The sequence below is a fragment of the Hyaena hyaena genome, unplaced genomic scaffold, assembly GCF_003009895.1.
Source record: "Hyaena hyaena isolate Hyena2069 unplaced genomic scaffold, ASM300989v1 scaffold_590, whole genome shotgun sequence".
Lineage (NCBI taxonomy): Eukaryota > Metazoa > Chordata > Mammalia > Carnivora > Hyaenidae > Hyaena > Hyaena hyaena.
The window spans coordinates 385,490-400,973 of record NW_024081221.1 but is presented as its reverse complement, the minus strand read 5'-3'; positions in this window follow the sequence as shown (position 1 = coordinate 400,973).

Here is a 15,484-nt window from a genome sequence, read left to right as displayed (position 1 = left end):
AAAACCATTTTAGAATAGCTTAAAAATATTTGAATCCATATGGATACAATTTCTTATTACTACTACCATTCAGTCTTTATTATATAATCTTACAATTTTTATTTAAAATATGTCCTGGCCTTCTTGATATATAAGCAAACCTTCCCAATGTCTGTGATCACCATTTACCTTTTTAAAAAGTCATAAGGGGCACCCAGGTGGCTTAGTCGGTTAAGTGTCCGACTTTCGCTTAGGTCATGATCTTGCGGTTTGTGGGTTCGAGCCCCGCGTCGGGCTCTGTGCTGACTGCCAGCTCAGAGCCTGGAGCCTGTTTCAGAGTCTGTGACTCCCTCTCTCTCTGACCCTTCCCTGCTCACGCTGTCTCTCTCTCTCTCTCTCTCTCCTAGAAATAAATAAAACATTAAAAAAATTTTTTTTAAAAAGTCAGAAAATGTATGGCTCTCCTGCTGGTCTGGAATCTGTCTCTCTAGGGCATTGGTTCTTAAACTTCAGTGGGCACGTGGAAGACTGAGGATCTCATTAACAGTGTACACCCCATCCAGATCTAATGAATTAACCTTTGGCTTGAGTTCCAGGAGACTGAATTTTAAGTTATCTCCCTCTGTTATGGTGATGCACACTAAATTTTGAGAACTGTTGGCTCTATGGAATCAGAGGCCGGGGGATGGGTAGCTTTGGTAAGGTAGAGAATACTAAGGGAGGCCTCACAGCATCCAGTGGCAAAACTCTGGAAGGAATTTTGTGTTCTCTTCTTTCCTTCCTCTGCCTCATTTTAGTACAAGTAGTGGTAAGTGATTTTGTTGTTATTCAGTGACTCTAAGGAGAGTCACCAGGCATTGGTTGGTAATGATCCACAACCTCTGGAGTTCCCCAAGTGAAATTGGAAATTGACCCTCGTATATGGAGGCCAAGAAGAGACTGAGGAAAGGGGCAGACTACTCCAGATTGGTTGGTAACAGTTTTAATAAGCAACGAAACTTACATATGAGGCTTGTCTCGGGTGACAGCAAGAAAAGTAAATCTTTACACCCACCTACCAGAATTTTGAGTATATATAGAGACCGTCAATGGATTCAGTCACATATAACATCCAGATAGGCTCAGCACACTGCTCTCTCAAGGCCATGTCCTTGAAATGGCTCCCACTATGGGAATGGTGGGAAAAATTTACATTCCAAAGATGGGAGGGGGTAAGGAGGCTGAGATTTCCTGGGTCCAGCTCCTAGGTCTACTGGTGGTCATGTCCTCTTCATGACTTCCTCCAATAGTTAATAAATTTGTATCAGTAAGTCCTATCAATTTTTGTTGCCAATCCATGCATGGAGACTGCATTGGGGAAGATGCAGCAAACACTGTTTTTGTATTGAGGAAATACTCCTCTTCCTTCTCTTTTTCTTTTCTTTTTCTTTCTTTTTTTTTTTTTTTTAACACGGGGGGTGAATAGCGCTAATTGGAAAGGTAATGGGGTAGAGAGGAGGAGTGACACAGAAGAAAGTCCCATTTTCTCCTTGGAGTGGTTGTAACATGTTCCAGATGTACTCCACTTTCCTTTCCTTTTCCAACTTGACTTTTTCCCATCTAGTATCTTTTTTCCTTGGTTTGTTGGATTGTGGTCTGCTCTTGATGAAACACCATCAAGAACAGATCTGGGCACCACCACCACCACCACCAACAAAAAAACCTGTATCTGAAATCACTCAACTAGTCTTTAAATTGCACTTATAATTCACTTGAGTTATTTTTACTGTTATGTATAATTGTATTTGACCCATATTTTGTTTCATGACTATGCTTCTATTTCTGTTTGCTTTCATTTACTAGCATTTAATACATCCTAGGGCTTCATTTGCCTTTGATTTCAGATAAATTGCGTACTTTCGGCAAAACAAGAGGTAAATGATTTTCTACCAAAATATGTTGGATTGGTATGAGTATGTGATAAGGATGGATCATTGGATTTTCGTATTTGATATTTTATGTCTTAAAGAAACTTGTGACTTGTTAATCAACTTTTATGTTACATCAGTATTGAATAAGTATTAGCCTCAGCAGAACTTGAAGCCAATAGTCTTAAGATGACTTTCAAAAAAGTTAGATTATAATAAAAGCAGGCAAATTGATTAATCTCTTTCAGAATCTTTGCAGCTCTCTGTCCACTTCCCATCTACTTCCTGCTCCCATAGGTAAGTTGTATTCTTTATTGTGATTTGAAAAGGACTAACCACAACAGCCAGATCAGTGGTATTTAAATAAGAGCTATAATCTTAGCTGTGCCATCTTTACCTTTGTTTAAACAGTATTACTTCTCACACAAGTTATGGCAATTGCCCTTTTCTTCTGGAAGGAAACTTCCCCTCTAATCCATTCTCTAGCCTGAGCCTAAGGTCCTCTTTCTCAAGTACAAATTTAATTTCTCACTTTTGCTTAGATTTTCTGTCAGTCCTTTGTACAGTGGTTACCAGAACCTGTTCTTCTGTCCATTCAGAACTACTCCTTTATTCATCAAAATTAAGTGGGGTTCTTATATTTAATATTAGGAGAAATAATTATGTGCCAGTTATTCCTGGGGAGTGAAAGCTAAGAGAGAAGCTCAAGAGCTGTCAATGGTCATGTTTCCACCATGTGCAGGAATCCAGTCAATAGTGAGAAAGGATGAAGCCCCGTCCATAGAAAGAGGAAGAGATGAGAGATAGGGAGCAATCTGCTGGTGGTATTCAAAGCCCTGATTCAAATTGTCCCCAATCCTTGTCCTTCCATAAGCTGATTGTCCTTAATTTTGTCCTTCCAGAAGCTGGTTGTTCCAACCCTCCTTGCATCACATGAAACAGCCCAGGATATTCCTGTATGGTCCCTGCTTTTACCTAAACCAGTTAGAAATAGGGTTTCATCACTTGCAAACAAAGGCTCTAGATGAGAATAGCCTGTAAGGCCTTTCATGGTATGGCCCCAAGCTTCTCAATTCCATCTTCACAAAACCCTCAGGAAGATACTTAGCTGCAGGTAACAGAACACTGACCAATAGATTTAAATAATAAAGACATTCCTTTCTCTTTCATACCAAGAAATGTAGACAAAGACAGAGATGATTCCAGGGATGGTTTATCAGTTTGACCAAATGATAATGCTTTAGTCAGCTCTGCAGTTCTTGGGGTCTTTTCCTTGATCAAAGACAAAGCAACTCCAGACAGTCTTTAAGACCTCTGTGAGTATCCCAGATTAAGGAGAAAGGCGGCAATAGCATTCTCCTTGGGAGGGTCTGTTTTGAGCCTGGAAGGGAAGCTTCAGCTGACTTCTCATTGGATCTCATTGGCCAGAACTGGGTCACATGCCCAACCCCAGACTCAGAATTGTGAAGTGAAAATTACCTTGAAGTTACCATTCCCTAACCGTCCTTACTTTGATGGATCTGTGCCAATTATATGAGGTTCAGTTAGTTAGCAGAGAAAGGAGAGTGGAACTGTAGCATAGCCAAGGAACCATGTCTATCACACATAGATTTCCATTACCCTCTCTGGCCTTCTACAGCCACCATTACTACCACTACCCCAATTTAAGAGCCAGGCTTACCAAACTGCCTTCAGCCAGACATACTGTGCTTTCTGTGGTTTCTTTGACATCTGTGGGCCTTTGCACATAACGTTTGTTCTGCTCAGAACACATTCTCCATCCTTCATTTAGTAGTGTCTTGGTTTCTTGGCTCCTTCTCCCTTCAGGGCTCAGCTTAGATATCACTTCCTATGGAAAGTCTTCGTTGACCCCAGTTCCACAGCACCCTCCTAACAGGCCTGTCATAGGACCTGTCAGACCATAGGGTAATTTTCTACTTGTATATCTTCTACTAGACCATAAACTCGTGGATGGCTTATTGACTGGGTCTTATTTCTCTATGGACTCACATAGAGCCTGCACATAGTAGATGATCACTAAATACTTGTAGAAGTAAAAGAACTGAAGCTTTTTTTTTTTTTTTGAGTGCACTCAAAATCAACTTGTGTTAAAATTGCTTGAAAAGGCTCATAAGAACATAGGTGTTAATTTGTTTCTGATTTTTGTTAAAGGGAATAGACAAAAGAGTGGTTTGTTAAAAAAATTCCTGATGGACCTTTGCATTTAAAAGTCATGCCTGTGATGGCTTTGAAAGAGTGTGGCAAAGGATGACTTCCCACTTAGTCAGGGCAATATTCATTCTGTTTATCTCACATGGATTCCAAGATTCTAAGAGCTCTTGAATGGTCCTTATGTGGTGTTTCTTTTTTTAATTTATTTTTATTTTTTAAATGTTTTTATTTATTTTTGAGACAGAGGGAGAACATGAGCAGGGTAGGGGCAGAGAGAGAGGGAGACACAAAATCTGAAGCAGGTGCCAGGCTCTGAGCTGTTAGCACAGAGCCCAATGTGGGGCTTAAACCCACAAACTGTGAGATGTGACCTGAGTGGAAGTCGGACGCTTAACTGACTGAGCCACCCAGGCACCCCTTACTTGGTTTTTCAAATGGGCAGATTTCTGCATATGGATTCATAACATAGAAACCAAATGTAGCTAAGTAATGAACTTACTTCCTTACTTGGATTTTATAAGATGCTATTTTACTCTGACACTTCTTGCTCCCATTTTATTATGAAAAAGCAATGTGACATGACAAAGCATTTTCTATCCTTTTTGTCCATAGATAAACTTTAAATGAGGAAGGAAAGAATTAAATTAAGAGAAAAATAATCACCACATTTGATTAATATAATAGAGCAGCACTTTGAAATCTTAGCATTTTGAAGTTAAACATTGAGAGTTTGTAATTTGTAAGAGGGAATAAAACATTCATTTACAAATTTTTAAAGAGAATTTGCCAGGTACAGTGAGTTGAGGCCTCTTTGGATTTTAGACATAGTATTGCCACTTTTGGGTGTCACATGCTGACACCCGAAAGCTGCCAGTTTGGAGAAGGGCCCAAAGTAAAAGGGGGCTTCCCGATAAACTCAGACTGCAGTCACATGAGCTAGTGGATCCAGTGCTGCTGGAAGAGTCTGTGGCCCATCCAAAAGCTGCATGGAGTCCCTGGCAAGCCCCAACAAGACCAAAGGAGACCCTTTGTGTTTGGGAAAATGCAAAGGCTTCTTTAGCAGATGACCCTTCATTTTGAGAAATGACTCCTGGCTTGTGGCTAGACTCATGTAGTGACTAAATCATCCCCCCATCTGGCATAACACAGCCTTGGTACCTTGACGCCTGACATGAAATGGTGCTGTCTCAGACACTCAGCCATAAAGCCGCCATTCCCAGCAGTACTCCACATCAAGTAGATTAAGAAAGAAGAGAAACTTGTGAAGCTAAGCCTCTGAGAAGCCTGAAGACACAGGTAAATTATATGAACAGGCAGTTGTACTCTTATGTTACTTTCTTCCTTAAACCTCATGGGGAGTTTCCTACGCCTGGTGGATCAGGAATAGAGTAACTTGAGCCTGCTGTACAGATGGTTTTGCATGATACGCTGGCACCAGACAGATGAGAGGAAGTGCTGCTGTTCTTCAGGGTGGCCCAGCACTACAATTGAGAAGGAAAATGCTTACAAGAGTTAAATTTTTGAGCAGAAATTTTATTGTCCTCTGTGCCTAGAAGGAAATATTTTAGTGTCTACTTTACCTGAGGTCAAGATCTACAGTAATTATTGAGCTAATTATTTAACCCAACGGTAACTTCCAAAATCTGCAACATGCAAAGCTATTGGAATCTAGCATTGACACTGAGGCTAAACACCCCATGTAGTGCCAGACATTTACCCTTTCATTGCTGAATGATGAGGAGGTCAAATGTCTCTGAGGGAAGGGCCAGAGTGACTTGGGCAATGATTACTGAGGCAGGTACCTTCAGATGCTTACAATATTTTAGAGCTGGTTAAGACTGAATGAATACAGACTGGGTAATTTTTAGTCCTGATCTGGGTCTATGGTCAAGGATTTGGAAGGGTCAAGATTGGAGAACTGATAGCAATGAGATTTTAGGGAAGGGTGGATGGACCATTCAGAATGGGCCCAGAGTAAGAATATGTGTGTCTATGTGAATGCTCACTCAGAGGCTATCATCTCAGAAGAGATTCTGAATAACAGGAGAAGAAAAATGATTCCTTTTGTGGGAGTCAGTCATCTTCCTCCTCAAGCCAGTCTATTGGTTCATGGGAAAACTCAGTATTTAACTTCAGAACAAGACTGATCATATACTGTTAGCAACAGTGACTACAAGTAAACTTTTAGGGGACCTGGTCTACTATGCTGTGGTAGATAAATTATTTTCAGTTAGAAAGGCCCCTTCATCATAGAAGAGCAACAACTTATCATCACTGCCACAGTCTTTCTGGATTTGGATTTTCTTTCCCTGGTAACATGCCTCTGAAGCATCATGGGATTCCATACATAGTTTTTAATTGATGAATTCATACACTGCTGACCAGGCAATAGGCTACTAACTGCCTGCCTTACTGTATAAATATCCTGTCATCCTGATGAAGCTAGGCCTCACTGAAAGGACTTACTGGAAATTTAACCATAACACCATCTAAGTTGTAGTACCTTGTGATATTGGTATGCTGTTGATATTGGTATAGGATATGTGATATAGGTATGTGATATTGGTATAGGATATAGAACATGAGTGGAACCAGCGACCAATACATCTGATATCGTTTTCACAGCTAGAATGCAACCTAGGACCTGGAGGTGAAGACATTTCTTTTTTTTTTAATTATTTTTTTAAGTTTACTTATTTTGAGACACACACACACACACACACACACACACACACACACGCATGCATGCAGGGGAGGGGCAGAGAGAGAATCCCAAGCAGACTTCACACTGTCAGCACAGAGCCTGACACAGAGCTCGATACCATGAACTGTGAGATCATGACCCGAGCTGAAATCAAGAGTCAGACACTTAAATGACTGAACCATCCAGGGACCCCAGGGTGGAGACTTTTTCAACAATTACACCCACTCTTTCACTTTCAGAATTTTTGTTTTCTTTAACTCTTTTGGCCTAAGTAATTCAGTACTTAATGGAAGAACATTTCATCCCAAGGGTTAAAAAATGTAGGTTTTTCTTGAATTAGGAGCTGAGACTACCACCGGGACATGTTGGATTCTTTGTGCAATCAGGGCAAAGATCCTTGGCAAGCTGTGATGTTGGCTGAAAGCCAGGAGAACTTGGAACAAGCAGAAGAGGAATCTATCTCATATGTCAGCAGCAGTCTTGTGAATGCCTGCAGAATGGAAGACTGCAGCTTGCACCAACATTTCCTTGCTAAGTATGCTATTTATTCTCATGTTTCCTTCTAAAATGAGAATTATAATAATTATTTTTTTCTTTTCTTTCCTCTTTCTTTCTTCCAGGGGTATATAATGTTATCCAGGTAATGGTTCAATTTATCATGTAATCCATAGGCTGTAGAATGAAATGGGATTTTGACAGAATTGAAGAGGAATGGACATAACTCAGAGGTCCTGGACTTGAAGGCTGACATCTCCCTTCTGTGTGCAGTGGCTGGAAATAACTTTGGTTGTTCCCCTTTGCAGTAGTGTGGGATTTAGTTGGATCATGTGTTATGAATGGTTTTTTGGGATATAGAGAAAAAAGGATGTGTTTGTATGAGTGTGTGTGTGTGTGTCTGTGTGTGTGTGTGTGTGTGTGTGTTTTGGGCAATCAGAAGGTGAATTGTAGTACATTGCTTTGGGTAGCCATATGGTCCACTATGGGTTTCTCCTCTCTCAGAGAGATTATTCCTTTGCACATAGACATATGCTGCAGGAGATTACATCTGTGCTATCTGAGTCTGTTTACGTGGCCACCAGTACCTGTCTAGAGCTGTCCCCTGACTATGTTCTGCATCCCAATTATTAAAATTTGAAATGGTGAGACAGAGAGATGAGATGCCATGATCCAAGTCATGTTACTGGTGAATTGTAGAGAGAGATTTGTAAACTCCTTGAGGCCTTGGAGCCTCCCCACTTCTTGTCCTTTTGAGACTTTGCCCTTCACTCCTTCCTTAGATTTCATGAAACATTCTAGAATGCTTCCCATAATCTTCCCTTTTTGATTAAGTTAGCCAGAGTTGTTTTATTTTTCTTATAATCAGAAGACATTAGTTAACTAATACAGAGAGCAAGGACGATCTATGTATATAGTGATCCTACATGGAGTTGCTCAATTTTAACTAAAAATCATCTCTAAGTATTTGTGAAAAAGAAAGCTACAGGAAGAAAAGAAGACTTCTAATCTCTTCCCTCATAGGGTTACACTACTCTCTCTCTCTCTCTCTCTTTTCTTACATCTCTGGGGAAAAACCCAGTGTTAATTACTGGAAAATTATATTTATTTGTTTAAGCTAAAATTTGGATCTACAGAGGACATGGCATGGGGAAGGATGAAAACTAGCCATCTGGAATGACCAGTGCTTTACAGGAACCCTAGTGTAGTTAGTCTAGAGAGAGAATGAAGTTGAATGGACAGGAAGTAAAGATATAATAGCTCTCCCGTATCTGTGTTTCCCTTCGGTGGTTTTAGCACCCAAGGTCCACTGTGTGGCCCTGGAGGGAGATGATCCTCCTTCGGACATGTGGTCAGGAGGGCTTTAGTGCACCAACACTGTGTCATGATGCCTACATCATTCACCTCACTTCATGTCCTCATGCAGACATTTTATCATCCAACGTCATCACAAGAAGGGTGAGTACAGTACCATATGATATTTTGAGAGAGAGAGAGAGGAACCACATTCACGTAACTTTTATTGCAGTATATTATTATAATGGTTCTCTTTTATCATTAGTTACTGTTGTTAATATCTTACTCTACCTAATTTATAAAAAAAATTTTAATGTTTATTTACTTTTGAGAAAGAGACAGTACGAGCAGAAGAGGGGCAGAGAGGGAGGCATATAATCTGAAGCAGCCTCCAGGCTCTGAGGTGTCAGCACAGAGCCTGACACGGGGCTCAAACTCATGAACTGAGAGATCATGGCCTAAGCCCAAGTCAGACGCTTAACCAACTGAGCCACTCAGGCACCCCATTTACTCTACCTAATTTATAAATTAAACTTCATCATAGGTATGTATGTATAGGAGTAAACATAGTAGAGTTAGGGTTCAGTACTATCCTCAGTGGCATTGGGGGTCTTGGAATATATGCCCTGTGGATAAGGAAGGCCACTGTACATAGGCTTAGAGTAATGGCAACACAAACGTAAATACAGCAGCTAGATCAAGTCCCGCAATGTTAACTTCCTCTTATTTGTACTGTTTTCCTCATCTCCCTGCCGCTGGGACAAAGACAGATGTGGTAGTCATTACAGGCCATAAAAAAACTTGCCAAATAAACACAATTATATATTGGCAGGTGGCTTTAGAAATATTGTTCAATAATGTCACCTCTTCCTGTTTATTTTCATATAGTTCCCCTTTTGGCTTTCTCCTCATTGAAATCAGATATGCTCTGTTATATATTAATGTAGCATTTCTCAAAGTTTAGCAACCCTGACAATTACCTAAGGGGTGTTAGTTAAAATGCAGATTCTGAGCCTGCCTCTCAGAAGTTTGAAGTTATTAGGTTTAAGGTAGTATCCAGGAATGTCTACTTCTAGTAAGAACCAGGATTTAAAATTTTTTAATTTTTTTTGTTTGAGAGAGACTGAGCGAGCAAGAGCAAGAGAGTGAGAGAGAGAGAGAGAGAGAGAGCACAAGTTGGAGAGGTGCAGAAAGAGAGGGACACACAGAATCTGAAGCAGTTCCAGGCTCTGAGCTATCAGCAAGCACAGAGCCTGATGCAGGACCCAAACTCACAAACCATGAGATCATAGCCTGAGCCAATATTGGATGCTTAACTGACTGACCTACCCAGGTGCCCCAAGAACCAGGATTTTTAAATGTATTTGGTCATTGCTTAACCATAAAAATTATTTGTCTAACTAAGACACTTCTGAGTGAAGTGAGTTGCTACTAATAATTAGTCTGTAAGGACAGGTGCAAACCAGCACTATACCAGGCAATCCATGACATTGCCAGTAATTCATCACATTTGAGAATCACTGCTAAGTGAAAATAAATTTCTTGCATAGTAACCCAAACATCACAATAAAACTGATTGTAGTATAAATGTCTTGTTATATATGAGAAATTTTAGACCTCAAGAAAAAAATAGATGGAAGTCCATATATTTTTCAGATGTCTGCCTGCTGTACCCCAGAAAATTCATATATCCTTTGGTAGACTTGTCTGCCCAATGATTTTGAGATAGTTCAAGTACTTTTAAATCACAAAAATTCTTTTTGTTTTCTTCTTCCCTTACCCTTTCCATCTATCCATCCTTTCCTTCTTTGTCTTCCTTCCCTCACCCATTTATTTACTAGATATTCGTTGAGCAATCCAGAAGACTGAGAAAGTCAGAGGCCAGAAGAACACAGCCATGGGCCTTCATTCCTCTTACTATCCCCCCCCCAAAAAAAAATCCATATTCTCTAACACAGCCCAGCTCCTGGAACTGGTATGATTTGTTACTGTTCTAGATCCATTTTAGCCCAACATCATTAAAAATAAAACAGAACCAATAAAAAACCATGTGTTTTATTTTAATGCTAGTTTAGCAATTCAACCAGAAACACTTTAACCTTGAATATTTAAAGGACTAGTTACTTCAAAGTATTTTAAGTGATGTTACATTGTAAATATGAAATTACATCTCTTTCATCTGGCATGATTGCCATTGTGGTTAGAGTCACTGCTGTAGGTGAAGATAAGGTTTCACTTTGTTCTTTTCCAGTTAATTTTGGGTTTCCATTGTAGGGAAGGGATCAAGAAGTATGTCAGAAAAGTAGGAATGTGCTGGAGATGAGGAAGGCATGAATAATAAGAAATGATATTTGCTGCAGAAGTAAACCAACAAATTACACTCATGATGACATGGACAAATTAATGTACCTTTAACAATCCCTGACTTTTTGAATTGTTTGCCTCAGAGAAAATGATACCCCTTCCCAATTTTTAAAGTTAGAAGTTCTAGGGAGCTTGGAAGAGCTTTGTAACATTTACTTCTCTCTTTTATCTGAAAGAAAAGGGATTTACATAGGCAGATAATCTCATCATTCTTTGATTTTTGTTGATGCTGTATCATCTTATAGATGTTTTTATAGTCTTGGAGCAACTTGAAGCACTTTGACAGAGCAATACACACTTTTTAAACAAGTCATTTTTTTCTTTGACCTTTCGTCTTTCATATACTAATTACTGTAAACACAATTTAAAAATTATAAGTTGAAATTCTTTATTTAGATTTAGCTCTCCTTAAGGAATTCAACAAGAAGCAAATGTCAACTCTAAATAAACCTTTCTTAGGCATAGGCTCTGCTCTGGTGTGCATACTTTCTATAAAATAAATGCAACTTCCAGCGTCCGTTAACCCACATGATGCCAGAAGATTTCCTAATGGTTCTTGTAGACATTTTTTCTCTCTGTAAACCTATTACTGTGAAACTAGTTCCTTCCTGACTTCCTGTTATGTTTCTCTACTATTGCATTACTGATATTTATTGTGTTGGAATAATTTCTCTTTATAAATTAATTTTCCTTTTCCTACTTTTTTTCCATGCTGTTAATTTTTTTCCAGTTTATACTAGCATTTTTATTATGAATTCCTTTTCTTTGGAGGTGCATTCATACTTAAATGAGGTTTATTCTGTTTATAAAATTTAATTAAAGTTTTCTTCTTTCTCAAGATATTAAACCTGTAATTGTTGGATTTTGATATTTCTATTCAAATCTATAATGGAGAATAAAAATATTCACACATTACTCAAATTGATTTTCCTCTACATTTCTATCTCTCCAGCAGCTACTTGAAAATTATTTTACCATCTTTGGGATCTCTGAATATAAAAACATGTTCTTCTATCTCCTGTATGTAAAGAAAGTTATTCTATAATTCTTCATATACATACTTATATAGCCCACATTTGTGTTGTCTTCTCCATGGCCATTCATTCAGCCAGACGTTTGTTTCTTTATTATTATTTTATTTTTGAGGGAGAGAGAGCATGAGCAGGGGAGAGGGGCAGGGGAAGAGAGAGAAAGAATCTCAAATAGGCTCTGTGCTGATGAGTGTGGAGCCTGACTTGGGGCTTGATCCCACAACCCTGGGATCATGACCTGAGCCAAAATCAAGAGTCGGACACTTAACAGACTGAGCCACCCAGTTGTCCTCTGACATTAATTGAGTACCTATAATGGGGTGAGACATTGTGTTAGGCTATATGTATTTGTATTGTTTCTTATCAATTGCATTTTTAAAAATTTTATAGTTCTACTGCATACTAAAATATAGTTAAAACAAATTCTCTTACTCTAATTTAAACCTCATTTTCTTATTTAGCTGGTTGAAAGATAGTGCATTTATAGATCCAAAAGCCATGACTACTAAATAATTACACTAGTAGTTCTAATAATTCCAAAATTTCCCAATGAAATCATCTATCTGTATAGTATTTGTGCATGTATAAAATTTTATTGACAGCTGCAAAAATAATTACAGGAAACTTGATGACTCTTAGTTGCAATAATTTTATTTAAAATGGCAAATTAAATACAGGTGAGTATAAGCTATAACTTAATATCATTTATTATGCACCAACTTAGTCAGATGATTAATTTCAGTTAGCATAAAAAAAGCTAGATATATGAAAAATTCCTGGCAGTCATGTTAACAATTTTCTATTAGCTAAAAATTCACCTTTTGCAAACAAAGTTTTGTTTCTGGATCTTTATAGATTACTCTATGAGAAAAGAATCAGGAGAAATAGGAAATTAATTTAAAATCGACATTTTGCTCAGATGATTTAATTAATTGGAAGTCATTGCCATTAGCCAGCTCTGTTGAGCCAGGATCAGTTGAGCAGAAGATATTGGGTAAAGCAACTAAAAGCACTGGCATCCTGGAAGAGCTATGAAAGGATTTCTTGACTTTGGTCTCTATTGCCTTCAGTGTCTACATTTTGGCTGACTGAACCCAGGCTTGGCCAGCACTTTATGACTTGTTATATTGTGATTTATAATGAGAAATATGTATTTGGTCTTTGTCCCCATTTCTTGTACAGAGTTCCTAAAACCCTTGTAGTTTCCTAAATGATAAGAACAATAAAGGTGTCTTTTGTTACGTGAATGTGATGACTTTTAAAAGTCCCTGAGGTTGGGGGTTGGTTGCCAGGAGAGCCAACTCTGTGATTAGGAGTGGAGGGGAGCTAGGCTTGGATCAATTGCCAATGGCCAATGATTACATCAATCATACTGATGTAATGAAGCAGCCTCTATAAATATCCAAAAACAATGGATTTGGGAGAACTTCTGGACTGGTGAACACATGAAGATTCGGGGCAAGCAGTGCCTCAGGAGAGAGCACAGAAGCTCCATGCCCTGTTTCTGTACCGTGTGCTGTGTCTCTGCCACCTGGCTCTTCCTGAGTATATCCCTTTTAATAAGCCAGTAAGTAAGTAAAATACTTCTCCGAGTTCTGTGAGCTGTTCCAGCAAATTAATTGAATCCAAGGAAGGGGTTGTGGTCACCTCTGGTTCATAGACACTGTGACTGGCATCCAAATTGGAGGGGCAAGGCAATCTTGTAGGACTGAGCCCTTAACCTGTGGGATCTGATGCCATCTCCGGGTAGTATCAGACTTACGTTGCAGGACACCCAGTTGGTGTCCTGAGCATTTGCCTGGTGGTCAGAATTGGTCTCAGAACCGGATTAGACTCTTAATGTTTAAAGGCTTCAGTTTTGGTACTCCTGAGAGGTTAGTTAGTACATGCAGGTGCAAGATAACTTCTTTCTAGTGACCTAAAGATGCACTGGTCTGATGAGGCATGAACTAAAGGTCACAGAGAAAAGTTGTCTACTAATGGTAGATGCTGGACCTAATAGGTCAAATGAAACTTGAGAATCTAAGTCTCCATTTAGACTACTATAAGTTGGTGTTAGAGAAGTGTCTCCTTGCCTCAGTAGAGGAAGCCAACTGAGGTGGGAGGGGGGATTGGAGTGGGTCATAGGTAAAAGAATGGAGCTGATTAGCAAGACAATAAGCAAAGAGAGAGACAGAGAGAGAGAGAGAGACAGAGAGAGAGACAATGAGACACAGAGAGAGAACGGGGGAATGGGAGAATGTTTATAGCTCATCATAACTAACTTGGTTTTTGCTCCTCCTGAGGGCTGTTCATTAGCTTTTCTCCTTGAGAACCTCCCATTTCCCCCTTGTTCCTTGTTTTATTTTTAGTGACAGCTCCATGAATTCAGGAAACCCTAACTAGAATTTCTAGATAGAACCTTGATCATTACCTCTGCCACCTCATGAAAGGAAATTTAATCTCTGCCTGTCTTCCACACCAGCTTCAACCAACAGAGAAGGGGATCCTAGCATTTTTTTCTCCATGAGGGGAGATACTTGAGATAGAGATTTTTTGGCTTCTAATCCCTTGCTTAGTTTTCTATCCGAGAAGTTCAAATGGGTACTCTGATTGGTTAGGTGCTCATGTTGAGTAAGCCACATTTTTATTGTGGGGCAGTGTCTCCATGTGTAAGGCAAAAGTCACATTTGGTGTGTGTGGTTTTGGTCTCTCCTCTGCTTTCCTAATGCATGTTCTGGCATGGTAAGAGAGCTAGAGCCTCTTTTCCCAGTGTGAGAAGTAGCCCAGCCATGTTCTCACTGTGTTTTCTTTCCTCAGAATGGCAGTCTGACAGGCTGCTGGCCCATAAGCTCGCAAAGAACAAGACAGCTTGGCATCAGGCAAGGGGACAATGTGTTCTTCCTTGTTAAAACCTGTTCCTTCCTTTACCCTTGTACTGCAGGGGGTTTGTGCTAGACTCTTCTCTCATTGCATTGTAATAATCCCCCTCTGATACCAGAAGTGAAATGGATAGCAGTTTAGTTTGGAAGAGAATTGCTGAGGTCTTCTGGCCTAAGCTGTGTCCTCCAATTTAGTTTTCTTAAGAGATGTATCCCAGAGTACTGGCTACATGTCAAGATTTATCAGTCTGTACTTTACTTCCTAATCTGCATATATACATTTACTCTCTGGGTAGGAAATACCAAAGTAAGGGGCAGATAAGTGGTACCTGGGCCTTATAGTTAGCTTTCATTTCATTATTTCAAATAGAATTTAAATTTAAATGATAGCATTATTTTAGCTTTTTACATACTGGATGTTTTGTTCTAACTGTGAAAAACTATCATTAACTTTCATTTATGATATGAGACCTTTTTAAAAGTCTATCTTATTAGTTTAATTTCTGTTAGAGGGAAAAACAGAACACACACACACACACACACACACACACACACACACACGGTCACAATTAATTCCAGAATCTTGGGAGTATAGGAATGTCTAAACAAAATTCTAGGTCAGTGTAGTCTCCTCTCTTAAGAGAATATTGACTGAATTCCTGCTCTGAGCCAGGC